Below are 7,500 nucleotides of genomic sequence, written 5' to 3'. Positions count from 1 at the left end.
GCTTATGGCAGTTTATGGCACAGTGAGAAAGAGGAGTTATTTTACTAAAAGTCAAAGTACAATATGCAATACCTTTTTTATGTATATGTATAAAGGATTTCAAAACTACTAGATTTGTTACAGATATTGAATGAGGTTGTGCAGTTGGAATTGCAGATAAATAATTTAAGAATTTTTTGATGCTGGCTGGCAATGATTGTGAAGTTTGTTAATATTATTATAACTTAAATGATTTTATTGCATTTTCTCTATTTAGTTATGTATTGTTCTTATTGCAGGAACTGTACGAGCCTTGATCTGATTAGGTACAGAAACTGCAAGACCTTGACTCCCACGTCCAACCACAATTCACCTGCGTCCTGTTGACAGTAGTGGAGAACTTATACTGCAGGAGGCAGATAAACATGATTATTTCCTTGTGGTCCACTCCAAGTTAGGGAAGTTGTTAAGGTAATTGTGGTGTATTGAAGCTTGCATGTAGGGAGAGAAAGCACTTGTTTATTTTCATTGTTTGGAATATAATTTTTGTGGAATTGTATTCCTGAATATTAATCTTACGGTATTCTTAGCCATACCTTTTTCGCCAGTTTCTCCTTTAAAGTTAAACACTATTTAGCACTATTTTAGTTTTTGTTATTGTCTTCGTCATTGGCCAGATCTTTCAGGTTCACCTTTTCACTCCTCTCTCCTCCTCTATCTGGTTTAGGTGGCCACACGGGACCAGTTGTTAGTGTGCAGTTCTCCAAAAAACCAGGAAGCACAATGATGGTATCGACAGCCTGGGACGGCACAGTGAAGTTTGGGATGCCACAATGATACTCAGTCAGGGAGAATATCATATGTCAGCTGATGGGAGGTGCTGGATGTGTCAATTCCTGAGGCTATAATTGTTAGAAGCTAGCTTTGTGTACTGGAACAGGAAGTGCTGTGAAACGTGTACAGTAAAGTCATGTAATTGCCGTAGGATGGAGAGGATCACTGTCCTAACTTAAAGTTGAGATTCTTTTATGGGAATCATTTTATTATTGGTATGATTTAGGGAGATAGAAATCATTGTCAGTGGGCTTTGTCTATAGGCACACATTTTTTACTAGCCACTGTTATGATCTTCTATTCAAGGACTTTGTGTAGCATTCAGGCCAGATGGGAAAAAGGTAGCTGTCGAGACGATTGATGGACAGATCACAATGCTGAATCCAGCTACTGGCCGTCAAGAAGGGAACATTGTTGGACAGTCTGCCCTTGGTGCTGGCGTCAGCAAAAGATAAAGTCACAGCAAAGAAGAATCTAGAGTCAAAGTAAGTAGAGAGGAACAACATCTTTCAAATTAGGGTTTTATATTGATGGAAGCTATGTGAAAGAGATTAGATTAGATATTCTTTGAGGAATATTGCTTTTTTTTCTTGATATCAGAGTCATTTTCAAATATAGTTTGTTCTTACTACACAGCAATCATTAAAAGATTTGTCTCCTTTTAAACAGAGCCTTCCCCAAACATTGTGCTATTCTTCGGATGGAAAATATTTTGATTGCTGGAGGACAGAGAAAGCATGTTTTCCCATATACAGCATTGAGGAGAATTCTTATCAAAAAGTTTCCAAGTGACAAGAACAAAAGTTTTGATGCCATGAGTGTAATTATCTGGGTGCCCATGACCATTTTTCAATATCTATAAGTTAATTTTTCTTGTATTGAAAATTTGTGTATCTATTATTTTGCAGAAGTAGATAATTGTATATATGAAATACTTTAATTAACCTTTGTCTAGAAAGAAAATAAGAAAAAATGCAAATTCATGTAAATATATAAAAGATTTGTCTGCCATTGAGCATATATGCCTTTCCCTATACATCTATTCATGCATGGGCCTGTTGTGGGGTTTGTATATTATCTCACATTTTTCCTTCATCACTCTTGGATATACTGAATCGCAAAAGGATAACCAAGGGTGGAACCAACCTGGCGGAGGTTGAACACCGTGGACACGACCAGCAGATGATATCAAGTTGGCCGGGGCCGAAAGGGGGACATGTCCAAGAGGAACTTCTTGCCAGAGATTTCGAGTCACTTCCTTGACTTTTTCTCCTACAGGTAAGAAGTTTTGGTATTTTTGTGATTTTAACTTGCATAGTATTTACTTACTTCTTCAACTTACTGGCAACAAGTTCATGTGTAGTTTCTTGTGAGTTTTGTATCACACACATGGCTGTATAGGTACTAAGGCACCATGGAATCAATTAGTAGGCCCTGCATTACTTTAACTAATTCCTTGAACTTTTTGGGAAAAATGTTTTTTATAATACTATTAACCTAATGATACTAAGATAGTATATGTGCATACATACCACATTCGATGTGATTTTGATTTATTAATTCTGTTTCTGTGTAAAATTTTCCCCAAGTGCTTGTTGGCAAAGTCAGTTACTAGTTCTAATAACTCACCTGTTTACCCTTTTCCTTAATTTTGGGAAGATTTTATTTTTCATTTTTTATCACCTTCCCTTTTAGCATGGCAAGTCATCTTCAACCACACAACAATGCTCACCATACTTATATATTATTTCCTTCTCAAAAGGTCGCAGCTGGGCAGCTTGTACGAGTGAAGGCCTACTTGTCTATTCACTTGACACTGACTGGCTCTTCGATCCTCTTAACCTCGACGTCTCCAACACACCTTCCGCTGTCAAGCATAAGCTCAAGGAAGAAGATTATTCCACAGGTGAGTTAGTGGTATATCTATATTTTATATATATTTTTTATTTATATATTTTTTTATTTTTTAATTTTGCTGTGATTTTGTTTGTCCTTTCATTATATTAGGATTTATGTTTGTTTTCTAACTGTATTTTATGATTGTTATTATTGTTTAATTTTTAGATTTAGCTAATTTTTATTGATTTCTTGGTGAATAATTGTCTTTCTAGCACTGATGATGGCCTTGAGACTGAACATTAATTCCCTCAAGCAAGAGGTCCTGGAGAGCATCCCATTAAACTGTGGTAAGTATTCATCTTTTGCCTTTTCCTTTCACCTTTCATTTTCTGGGTTTCTTGTACTCCTTCTGCTTTTCATCTTCATTTTCCTTCTCCATCTTTTCCTTCTCCTTCTTCTTCCTCTTCCTCTTTTTCTTCTTCTTCCTCTTTTTCTTCTTCTTTTTCTTCTTCTTCTTTTTCTTCTTCTTTTTTTCTTCTTCCTCCTCCTCCTTTCTGCCTCCTTTTCCCCTCATCCTTCCTCCTTTTCCTCTTCCTCCTCCTCCTCCTCCTCCTCCTCCTTTTCCTCCTCCTCCTCCTTTCCTTTTCCTCCTCCTCCTCCTTTTCCTTTTCCTCCTCCTCCTCCTTTCCTTTCCTCCTCCTCCTCCTCCTCCTTTTCCTTTGCCTACTCCTCCTTCTTTTCCTTTTCCTCCTCCTCCTTCTTTTCCTTTTCCTCCTCCTCCTTTTCCTCCTCCTCCTTCTTTTCCTCCTCCTCCTCCTTTTCCTCCTCTTCCTTTTCCTCCTCCTCCTCCTTTTCCTCCTCCTCCTTCTTTTCCTCCTCCTCTACTTCTACTATCTCCTCCTTCTCCCCATAATAATGATATTAAGGATAATGATAGTAAAAATGATAATAATGATAATATTGATAATAAAGATAATGATAGTAAATGATGGTGTTGATAGTCACAATTCCAAATCCACTCCTCCCCACAGTGACATTAGTAGTGAATGACCTGGTGCAGTTGTATGTTGAGAGCCTCCTGCAGTTTGTGGCTGAGAGTCTGGAAACGACCCCACATGTTGGTCTCTATTCCCGCTGGGCCACAGAACTGGTCACGCGCCATGGCCAGGTCCTCAAGACCCGTGCACCACAGATCATGAGCACCCTGAATGCCTTGCAGAAGTCCCTCTCAACTCACCACAGCAACCTCAGTAAAGTGTACGTTGGATGGGGATTTTACTATTCTTTAATTTTACGGTTTAAAAGGGACATTAATATATTTTTGTTTTATGTAAAAAGCTGAAAATATAATATATAATTGATGAATTCAAAGACTTTCTGCAAGTAGCTGCATTCTACTCTTTTATTACATTAATATTTTCTTATGTCATGAAAGTTGATGCAATCATTAAAGAAAATATATTTTTTGTCTTAACCCATTTCTGACGGGGTAGTATTCATAGAGGGCCCAGGCCTCGCCTGCCGGGGCTTATATCGTCGCCCGATCATGTGCGACCACTCATGCCAAATACCAGCATCCCATGCCGTTTCTTTCGTAATACTACGAAGATATGTTGCATTTTCAGTTTTCATTATTTTCTAAAGTCTCTACTTGCCAAACTTCCTGATAAATCGAGACTGAAGGATACTTTTTGTTGTTATATAGACTCCATAGTTGATTATTATTCAGTCTATAGTCCGAATAAAATAAGCAGTGTGTGGCATCACGGAGTTGAAATCGTCGGTTTGTTGTGTTTTTTTTTTTTTGATGGTAAAAATGAGAAATGTTTAAAACCGACATAATCACACTTTCAGTGGCAAAAAATAATCTTTTGCCGTGATTGTAAAAAAAAAAAAACTCATGGCATGTTCATGGATACACCATGGCATGTGCGTACATGCCCCCGGCAGATGGTCCCGCCATGCCATGGCATGTGTGTACATGCCACCCGTCGGCAATGGGTTAATGAACATTATTATTCATATCTCTATATTCTAATATATAAATTTGTTTAAACCATTACAGTTGTACACACAATGAGTACATGCTGAGTTATCTACTAGCTCAGCCTCCCTCAGAAGAAAAAGAAACCTTGCATCACACCTGGAACGAAGGAAGAGCAAGGTTCCCTACCTCACTTCTGATGGGGTGATGGAGATGATGATGACGATGATGGTGATGACTTAGAGAACATGTTTCCCGAAGAAATAGAGCCGTGACTGTAAGAGCACATAGGAGATTTATAGGTAGGATATTTTATAATGTGAGGGAGTCTCGGCTAAAGAGTTGAGTTTGTTGACCTGATGTTGGTATCTTAATAAAACTGTTAAGTGATCAGGGTTTATTTCTTTCTCCTTTGTTCAGGACCAAAGGCTTATAGTAAGATATTTTATACAAATGAATGCCTTGTTTTGTTATTCTGCATTCCCTGGTTTATTGTATTGCTACCTTTATCTCTGTCTTTCCATTAGTTACAGTATAACAATACTGTATCCTTAAAAGCCATGGCTGAATAAACAAATCAGTATCAAAGAGAATATATAATTTATGAGGCCTTGATTATTATTCTCATCTTTCTTAACCAATATATGAATAAACTCTATATGACAAGAGAGTAACTCATTTTGTATTTTGTATTAGATTGGTACTTGACATTGCAGTCAAATGAGGACCAATAATATATTAAAATCAAGATTCCTTTGAAAAGGAACTGTTGAGTGTCACAAAATTACTCTACAGTAATAATCGTGTTTATTATTTAAATTTATTATTTATTATTTATCATTGAGTGAATGCCACATGCAAACAATTTTTTTTTTTTTCATATTCTGTTTATCAGCTGTGTTGTCCAACATGAGATTAAAGAAGAAAAAATCATATTTAACATGGAAACCAAGACAGGTGATGGAGAGAAAATTGCACTGTTGCTTTCTCCACAATTAGTTCATGTTTGTCAGACAATTTTGTAGTTTAATCAGTTAATCAAATAGTTCATATAGTTTTTACAAGAAAAAGTGTCAATATTAATACTGAAGGGGCAGTACTCAGTAATACTATTTACTATCTTTTTTGCTTTGTTGGGCAATGAATCAATGGTTTGTTTATTACTTTATTTACACATAACACAACAGTTAAGAATTCTTTAATTACATGACTTCCTTCAGTTGGAAAAGCCAAAACTGTCGATCGAACAAATAAAAATCATCTGAAGTGAACTACTGGCATGATTTGTATTTTGAGTTAATGGAAATGACTCCATCTAGTACCCTCTGACAGAGCATTCTAATGTTACTCTGAAATGGTATCAATAATGGCTGATTGGCAATATTTTCTGTAAAATGGACAGTGTAAAAGACAATTTTTAAGCTTCGGGTTAAAAGGAGCACCTGATATATGTGAAGCTTGAACTTGAATGAGTACATTTTAATACAGAATACGGTGTGAATCATTTGTATTGGGTTACCCTCATATATAATTTATATTTTCTAAAGGGAATCAGCTTGTATAGTTAATCAGTTTATGATGTAGATAAATCCACCATTCTTGAAAGTTTGCATATCGACCTCGGTAATTAATGACTCAATAATTTGAACTGTTCTATTTCAATATTAAATGGACAATGTTTGATAAAGAAATCTGAAGATAAACATTGATAATACAAGTATCCAGAAGGGAAGGATAACCCATTAAAAAAAAAATCTTCAAAGAAATAAATTGTCTTTTTAGAACTGAACTGAGCTCTTAGAAAAAGAGAGAGCAAGTCACCAGTGAAAAGCCTCTTATGTTTCTGACATGCTTTTGTCTCTCACTAACCTGCACTTGTACATTAGACTTACATTCCCAGAGGTTTACACTATGTAACACTCTCAGAAGCAATAGAATCAATAAATCATAAGTGTGACAGCATTATCTGCGTAATTTGTTCAAAATTTATCTATTTATACTTATATTAATATGAATGTGTATGGTAGGAAATAACACTAGACAGATTTAGACAGATGGCGACAACAGTTTTGAAATCTTTCTGGATTTTATTTTTGTTCATACTTCCAGAAGGAAGAGGCTATATATGAAGGACAGGAGAAGCAAAGGAATACAAGAAGGGTATATGATGAAAGGTAATGGTAAAAGGATGAAGTGTCAGGCAGTCCTTCCTGGTATTTTCCTATTATCTACCTTCACAGACCTAAAGATGAAATCCAGGAGGATTTCAACACATATCCTTTAGTTAATCTATTTCTTGTGTTTTTTTCTACCATTGTATCAACACAGCTGAGTATTTTCTCATTCATGTTTGTGTATGTGAATTTAATATGTGTGTGTGTGTGTGTGTGTGTGTGTGTGTGTGTGTGTGTGTGTGTGTTGTGTGTGTGTGTTGTGTGTGTGTGTGTGTGTGTTGTGTGTGTGTGTGTGTGTGTGTGTGTGTTGTTTGTTTGTTTGTTTGTTTGTTTGTTTGTTTGTGTGTGTGTGTGTGTGTGCATGTGCACATATGGATGAGTGTGTATGTAGGGCCAGATTATCCTGAAAGCTAGTATAAGCTGCAGCCTAGAGCCCCCTAAGCTTGATGGGCCCTGCTAGAAGATTATCAAATATGTATATTTTTGAAAAAATATGAGTATCATATGAAATATTTAGCACTGCTGAATAGTTTGTTTAACTTAAAATAAAATTTCAACTTAAAAGAAGAAAAAAAAAAAGAAAAATGAAAACCTAATTAAAAAAGTAGTCCCTGTTTCTAATAAGGGGCCTATGTTGAAGGCCTGTTATCTGATTAAGGGCCTCCTCTTTGAAGCCTTTTATTTGAGATA

At 36.1% G+C, this 7,500-nt stretch overlaps 1 pseudogene; it reads left to right on the top strand.

Annotated features, from left to right (window-relative positions):
• LOC119590852 overlaps window positions 1-4,969 on the top strand; it is a 6,800-nt pseudogene extending 1,831 nt beyond the window's left edge.
• The last annotated feature ends 2,531 nt before the right edge of the window (window positions 4,970-7,500 follow it).

This window comes from Penaeus monodon, chromosome 3 (genome assembly GCF_015228065.2).
Source record: "Penaeus monodon isolate SGIC_2016 chromosome 3, NSTDA_Pmon_1, whole genome shotgun sequence".
NCBI lineage: Eukaryota > Metazoa > Arthropoda > Malacostraca > Decapoda > Penaeidae > Penaeus > Penaeus monodon.
The sequence above is the reverse complement of the archived record's forward strand: the minus strand, read 5'-3'. Positions and strand labels throughout refer to the sequence as shown.